The following is an 8330-nucleotide window of genomic DNA, read 5'->3' on the forward strand; positions in this document are numbered from 1 at the left end:
TTAACATTGAAAGACAATTATTATGCTAATTATTTGACTGGCGCTTCTGCAAAGTGTTTCTTTAAAACACTCTTTTTTATACTTAATTTTAATAGAAATGTAAATTTTAAGTCATTTTAACTTATCTTTTAGTAGCTTTTGAATCCTAAGGATGTATTTTTAATAATTTTAGATTTTAGTTTCTAGGTATATATTTTATGGCAGGTCCACACCAGCCCTCTGGGTTGCCAGACGCAGACCTGCCTCATCAAAAATATATGTATGTATGTATGCATGCAGGCCTCCTTGTGCTCCATTTCTCAGTTCACTGGGAAGGTGAGGAGGTTGTTGAAGTTTTAGAGGAGGGTTGCTCTAATGCATCCTCATGTCAACCTGTTTCAACGGATTCCTCTGTTTCTTTTAGGAGGAAACACTGCAAATCAAATGTCCCTCCTTCTGTGATAGTTCAATCTGCGAGACATTCGTCTAGACTTATGTCCTCTGTTAGAAGATTAGGGTTGGCTGCTGGCATCACTTCCACTTTTCATTCTAAGATTCAAAAGGCTGTTTCTGACTGCCATCCAAAGTGATGCGTTAATGTTTGTTACCAAAATGATGATGAATTTCCTACAGTATTTTATTTGTTTCCATTGGCTGTCTCTGGTTGCCTGCCAAAGTACTATTTTAACATTAATTTTGCAGTAATGTGTTTTCTCGCTCTGAATGTTAATGCCTTGCGGGATACCAACAAGTGAATGGCTTTCCTGCAGTGGTTGAGTCATCTTTCCGTTGATTTTGTTTGCCTGCAGGAGACTCAGGTTCTTTCCATAGATGAGTGTTCCTCTTGGTTCTCATCATATGGCTTTCTTGCTGTTTGTTTTCCAGGCTCTGCCCATTCCTGTGGTTCAGTAATTATTTTCTGTCCAGTTTATTCCGTGGTAAATTCTTGGAAAGATGACACTGGTCATTTTATTATGGCTGAATTGTCTTTTCATAATATCTTTTTTAGGATAGCTTGCGTATATACCCCTAGTAGAAACCCCGGAAGGGATGACTTTTTGGTCTCTTGTGGTCAAGCGTTTTCTTTCCCAGCGTCGTTATCACTATTTCCATTGTCAATGGGGTGCTAATGGCGTCATTGGCTGTGTTTCCGGTGGTTCTTTTAAATTAAAGTTTTGAGAGCCAAGTTTTATTTAGAACTTTTCTCCTGTTTCCCTAGTTCTGGTCGCCTTTATTGGTTGCACTGGGTTAGTGTTTTTTAACCGTTTTTGGGGGTTTCTCCACTTTTATTGCATGTATTGATGTTTTTAACTGGTTTTTTGTTTTTCACTTTTATTGCATGGAATGTCTGTCTCTCTCTCGCTAGTCCTGGTTGCCTTTTTTGGCTGTGCTAGGTTGGTGCTTTAAACAGTCTGTTGTCTCTTGACTTCCCTGTCTTTTATGGTGGGGCGGGGTTCGACTCCCCGGTGAAGTTGGCGAGCCAGCCTCGTACGAGGGTGCTCCCACTCCTTGGCGGTACCTGTACTGTTTCTTTCATGTATGTCTTTAAGGTTGGTGGACATTGCACTGCTCCATTGTAATGCCTTAAATATAAAAACCTTACGAATGTGAAGGTGAATTAAGCAACATGACACGAGCATGGGACAAAGAAAAATTCTGAGTCCCCAACAGGAATCAAACCCTTGGCTGTTACATATTATTTTGTATTGATTTAATCATTTTCAATGCCTGTGGCACAGCCAAAACCTGTAGTCATACATGCCCATGGCACATTGGCTGCTATGTCCACCAATGTAATTGCACAAATGTTGTCTAAAAAGTTAGACTTTAAAAGGGTACAATCAATTCAATTTATTCCAAATGGCCATATTCAAGTTACTTTCACATCTACTGAGTACCGTAACACCATTCTCGGAAACAAAGTCCTTTGGATCGACGATCTTCATGAACTCCAAGTCACGAAGTTGGACTCACCTGTAAGACCTGCCTATGTCCACTCTCTGCTGACGGAAGCTGGTAACACCGGGACTCTCTTGGCGCTTGCCCCCTTTGCCAAAGTCCTCGACATCAGTCATCAGCATTTTTCCTGTTTCAAGCAAATTTCTACAGGCACCCGCATCATTCACATGTCCTTGGAACATCGTGTTCCTTTTCATTGCAACATCCAAGGTTATCCATGCTGTGTCTGGTACTCTGGCCAGCCCCTCAAGTGTACCATCTGCAAGGGAGCCCACAAAGCTGCTGACTGCCCAGACAAAAACAAATGTAAGAGTTGTCATTTGCCTGGCCATTTTGCCAAGGATTGTAAAAATGCGTGGAGTACTACTCCTCAGGCCCATCATGCTCCTGCCGACCCTTCCACTGTCCCCAACCCTGATCCCCCTGCCCCTACCCCTGATCCTAATGCTGCACCTCCAGTGGATCCTGTGGCTAATCAAGCTCCACCTCCGTTGATGTCTTAAGATATTTTGTCTCCTCATCAATCTGTGGTGGAATCCATGATGTCTTGGGAAAGTCTTCTCATGGTGAGCTTGTCTCATCACAAGTCTCCACATTTTCTGGATCCGAAGCATTGAAGATTTTACAGAGGAAGAGATGGCGCCTTCCCCCATCCCTCTTCATCCCCCTAAATCTCCTCTTTTCCCAGCTCAGCTGACGCTAGTCAGAGCATTCTAAAAGATTGCGCAATTGTCTCTAGTGACCCAATTGTGGTCGTACAAATTTCAACCGCTAACAGTAGTGTAGCTGGTCCAAAAGAGGCCATTGTAACCAAAAATAGTAATGTAGCTGGTCCAAAAGAGGCGATTGTATCTAATAGTAGTGTGTCGGGTCCAAGAGTGGCCTATGGTACTAGAGTAGCTGGTCCAAGTTGCCGGATCTAACAATAGTAGTTCTAATAGTAGTTCTAAGGGTGAACCTACCCTACTCAAGTTAAGCCAAATTTATACAGTTCCTCAGTTTTACTTCTTGTATCCTTCTGGTGTTGCTGCTGATGCGGACTCTATTTCTTCCGAGTCCACTTTTAAGGCTCCTCATCCTCCTAAACCTCGTCGCTCTGTATCTCAGAGCCCTCAACGGGTGCCTTCTTGCTCCCCTCTGGTTCCACACACCCCTGGTTGTCTTAGGGGTATGCCTCAGACGTTGCACGATCAACCGTCTAGACACTCCTAGTCTTGTTCAAGCTGCCTTCCTATCTCCACATGGCTCTGTCCATAATTTCTCTTAATGTCAACGGCCTTTGTGAGTCTTCGAAGCATGGTCTTGTCCAGTGGTTGCAATCTCTTCCTGTCACTGTAGATGTAGAGTGTTTACAGGAAAGTCATTGTACCTCCGATGAGGAGTGTCGCTCTTCGTTTCCTTCTTCTAGGCTTAGTTTTGTTCTCTCTCCTGGTACCCGACGTTTTGGCGGCTGTATCATCCTTTATCATTCTGTTCTGCAGCTAATTAATTCTTGGTGTGAAGTTTCTGGTCATTCTTTGTTGTGTGAGTTTTCTTTATATGATGTTTTTTTGTGTGCTTTGCTTGTATGCTCCAAATCGCAACCCTGTTTGATACCTCTTCTTTAATGGCATCTCTGATGCTGTTCATCCCTCCCTTCCAACAGTTTTGTGCAGAGACTTCGATACGGTCTTTGACCACACCCTCAATTATTTCGGTTCTTGTGCTGATGACGCGTTGAGGGCGAGTACTCCTGCCTCAACTCGTCTTTTTGACTCATGTTGTGTAGTTGACATATGAAGATATCTTCACACAACCTCTTCTAGCTTTCCTTGGAACAGGTGGAACAGTCAGTTTGCATCCTGCATTGATCTCGTGGGATGTCCTTATCTTTGGACTTCATCTGTGTCAGCTTGTGACATCATTCCTTTTCGCTTTTCTGACCATTGTGCTTCGCTGTTTACCTTATCAATTCCTGATGTCATCCCTCCTGGTCCAGGTTTATGGAAATAAAATATCTCCATTCTTCAAGATACTGATTATACCAAATTGTTTACTGATTTCTGGCTTACTTGGCATTGCACTCAAAATAATTTTCTGTCCTTATCCAATTGATGGGAGCTTGGTAAACTTAAAATTAAAGATGTAACAATTGGGTATTGTTCCAAAAACGCTAAAGAGCGTCAGGCCAAACGAGCCCTTTCTTTCTCATTTGGCCCATATCAATCCAGTCTCACTGAGCTGTTCAGGTTTGACCTTGAGGCAGCTCGTGGTGCTCAAGTGCAGTCTAGAATTAGGTGGGCGGAGGAAGTGGAGCAGTCTTCCGCTTATTTCTTCTGACCCGAGAAGAAGCGATCACCTGATCGTCGCATTTCTGTGCTGAGACAAAATGATTGCATTATCACCTCTGACTTCACTGGTCTTTATGATTCTATCTCTTCTCTTTGGCTTGTTCACTTCTGAGCCTATGGATGTTGCCACTCACGAGTCACTGTTGAGTAACATCTGCTCGACCTTGACTCCTGAGCAGGCTTCCTCTTGTGATGGTCTTCTGTATGTTGGTGAATGCTGTTCTGCTCTACTGGGCATGGCCAAAGGTAAGGCGCCTGGCTCTGATGGCCTGCCCATGGAGTTCTATGTTAAATTTTGGGACGTCCTAGGTCAAGACCTTGTCTATGTCTTTAACTCCTGCTATCGTGGTTTTTTGTCTCTCTCAGCGTAGTGGTGCAATTTCTCTATTTTTTAAGAAGGGTCTTTTCTTCGGGACGTTGTCAACTATGCCACTCTGTCCAATGTCCCAGTCACTATTCTCTCCCTTGACCAGGAAAAGGCTTTTGATCGCTTTTAATGGTCTTTTATGCGTCAACACTTACAGTCTATGGGCTTCGGATACTCCTTTGACAGCTGGGTTGATTTACTGTATCATAATGTGGGCAGTGGCTACCTGTTGCAACCTTTCTTCTTCTCTCGTGGTGTGCATCACAGTTGTCCTTTGTCTCCATTGTTATGTTTTAGTTTCCGAAATCGAAGATGTCTCCATTAATGCCAACCTGAGAATCATTGGTCTCTCTCTTCCTTGGTGTCCCAGCCCCGAAGCGTCCTATCTCTCGATATGCTGATAATACGTCCATCATTGTCACTGATGATGCTATCAAAGCAACCTTTGAGACTTATTCCATCTTCGAGAGGTTCTGGCTCAAAACTAAACTTCTGCTAGAAGGCTAGGCAAGACCTTGTGTCTCGCTCTGTGGGTGTCCAACCTTCCCTCTTTGCTGGTTTTCGGTTGTGAGTGTGAAGTTTAAAGTGTGGTCCCTGGTCACTAAGTGGGTCAAACACTTTGCCAGCTCCCCGTTTAGCTGGACTTCATTCATGACTCACTGGTTCTCTTCTTGCTTTAATCCCACCCCTGTTCATGTTTTTTCTTGTCCTTTTGACTTTGATCCTAGGGTTCTACCTCATTTCTATGAGTCACTCATTCTGACCTGGCTTTCGCTTGATGACTCTTTTTTTGCTAGTCCCTCTGCTAGTGATGGGTTCATCTTCACCTCACTCTCTGACCCCCACTCTCTGATCCACTTTGGGATGATGACCAAATCTTGGTATCAGTACCTTCTATCTGAAAACTTGGGTACCCCCACTGTGTTGTTGAGTTCCTTACCACGTTGTGTCCTTTATTGATCTGCATGGAGGGAACTTTTCTTCTTTGACAGTGACCATCAGGTCATTGATCTTTCCTGGAAGATTACCCATGGTGTTCTCTACACTGCTGCTCGTCTGGCTTCTTTTGGGTATGACTTCAATGTCCTCCTTTTGTGTTCCAGTTTCCGAGACCCTTGAGCATCTATTCTTCCATTGTCCCCTTGCTTATCGTGTTCTTTCTTGGCTTCAGTACTTAATGTTTATTTCTTGTCCTTTGGCTCCTTCTCTGGGCTGTTATTCTGCCCTTTTTGGTTTCAACTCTGACGAGAAGTTACTTGTTCCTGGGGTTTTTGTCTACATTCTCAATGTCTATAAATTCTTCATCTGGCATGCTCGGATTGATTTTCGCTTTCACAATGTTTGTTTTGGACCTGCCTCTGTCATTGAGAATGTCAAAACTTTTGTTTGCTTCCATCTTCCTCTTCATTACAAAAGGTTTGTGTCTTTGAGGAAATGTTGCTATTTCCATCACCAGTAAGGGGCCCGAGGTGCTGTGGCATCCGTGGTCAGCGATTGTCTTGTTCCACATCTTTAGCCTCCTATTGCTCATCTTGTTTTGTCTGTCTCAATCTAGACAGTAGTTTTTGTCTCTCCGAATCTGGGCGTAGCTCTTTTGTCTGTCTGCATCTAGACAGTTGCTTTTAGTCTGTTCGAATCTGGGCAGCTGCTGCATGGTCCTAATCTGGATGTTTTGTTTGTGTCCCCCCGTGCTGGGTCTCCTTACTTGGTGTACTGCACTAAGGCTTCTATCAGTTCTGTTTTCCCCAGTTATCTCTGTCCTGTGATCGTCCCTTGACCACTTGTGCTGGGCCTCCTTCATTGGTGTACTGCACAGTGGTGGCTTTTTTGTCGTCTAAAACCTGTTGTGTTGTAATCTGTTTGAATTTTTGACCAAGGTAGGCGGGGTGTGATTTCTTGGGCAAGTTGGCGAACTGACTACGTTGAGTAGGGGTTCCCTATTTAGATGGCTTTGCACCCCAGCCACTATGATGGATGAACTTGCTGGCCAGCAAACATTGCACACCCACTCGGGCAGCTTGGCTATCCACCTTAAACATAAAAACTAACCTGACGCGGTAGGTACTGTGATCAAGGAGGCAGTCCTCTCAAGGCGAGGTCCTTTCATTGCACTTCGATCAGGCCGACCCTCGCAATTACCCCAAATGTGGGTAACTGTAGTGTATAATTTCTGGTAGTGGGTGCCTACATTCGCACTTGCCCCTGAAATAGAGTTAGTGTCTTCTCAGTAAATGGTGAATGGTGGATGGTTAATGACTTATGCTTTGCTTTGTTCCTCAGTTGGCTGGGCCGGGCTGGACGACTGGGCACAGTGAACAACAAAGGAAAGAATCAAGCAACCCAAGGATTTCCAGCTGCAAAAGGTAAATGTGCTTGGCTTTGGTCTGGAGTGTTGTCATGCATCCATGTTGTACTGAACTGAAACAAGGCTTTTGCAATTTTTGTTTCTTTCGGCAGGCAGCAATATGCAAAGAGCAAAGGATAAGGAAAGTAACAGGAGAAGTTCTGGCCAAACTGTGAGTTGATTTCTACCTTACCATTGCTGTGTTTACCATTCATTGACTAAAATAGAGAACAGTCCAAGCCGCCAACTTCCTGGAAATCAAGTCATGAATATAATCGTTTTGACAGCTCAAATTCGTGCTCACCGTTAATATGCAATGGCTTGCATGTGTTGTTTGCTTCGCCGTTGTTGATCGGGCACATTTCTTTGGGAATTGACAATAATTTTCCACCCCTCTAGCTACTTGAAAACTGTTCTGCAAGGTAGAATTCATTTTGCTTTGAATTATTTGATGTCACACAAGCAAATCTGATGTAATAAATAACCGTTTCACACGCGAACGTTAGCGCGCGAGACGTAGATTCTAATTTATACTGCGATCATTTCACAGGTATTTTTCATGTTTTCTGCCTATGTTTTGAGCCTCCTGATTTGTGTAAAAAGTTATTTGTGCTTTCCAGCCACTTGGATAGTCAAAATTTGTAGTAAAAGAAAAAATGAGCACTGGGAAAATAGAACAGCCAAGAAAATGAAAAGTCTGCAACACGGGGTACTCCTAGGCGGTCACTGATCCAAGTACTAAGCCCACCTGACTGCGCTTAACCTCAGTGATCCAACAAGAACCGGTGTTTTCCCTGTGGTATGGTCGTAGACAAGAGAAAGGGGTGAAAATTTATTCTTAACAGGCCATCAAAGCAAAAGTAAAGCAATAATACGAACCAAGAATTTTTCAGCAGGCATTTCTTGATTTCTCTGCAAGTTGCATGTAAATGCAGAGCGAGTGTTGATAACAAAGCCCTTGCTTCCTACCTGTGTCTGTAGCGTTTTCTCAGTAACGGAGTCACTACTGGTCCAAAAGCAATTGCCTCGTTTTGGAGGGCAAAAAGTTGTTTCATTTTACTCATTCCTGCAGGGACATTGTGAACTTTGCTGCTCATTTTGGTGGACTTCTGCCGTAAAACAAGTGCATCTATGTCAGCAACTTGCTCCATAGCGTCAGCTTACAGTCGGATCCAGGTCCCTCAGTGACAGCATATTGACCATCATATCTCAGAGGGAAACCGTTGACCACCCTCCTAGGGGAGGGTACACATGGTATCACTTCTTGGCCTTTTGGCTAAGATCCAGAGGGCCATTGAGAGAGCTTAGTAATCAGTTATTTGTTTATGTCAGATTGTGAAATCTAAGGAGA

General features: G+C 43.7%; 1 non-coding gene across 1 annotated transcript; it reads left to right on the plus strand.

Annotated features, from left to right (window-relative positions):
* The first annotated feature begins 6676 nt into the window (after positions 1-6676).
* LOC145465814 (U1 spliceosomal RNA) lies at positions 6677-6840 on the plus strand. The gene has a single exon (XR_014041710.1). It is a non-coding gene; the product is annotated as a U1 spliceosomal RNA (small nuclear RNA).
* Positions 6841-8330: the final 1490 nt, after the last annotated feature.

The sequence above is a fragment of the Orbicella franksi genome, chromosome 1 (genome assembly GCF_964199315.1).
Source record: "Orbicella franksi chromosome 1, jaOrbFran1.1, whole genome shotgun sequence".
Classification (NCBI taxonomy): domain Eukaryota; kingdom Metazoa; phylum Cnidaria; class Anthozoa; order Scleractinia; family Merulinidae; genus Orbicella; species Orbicella franksi.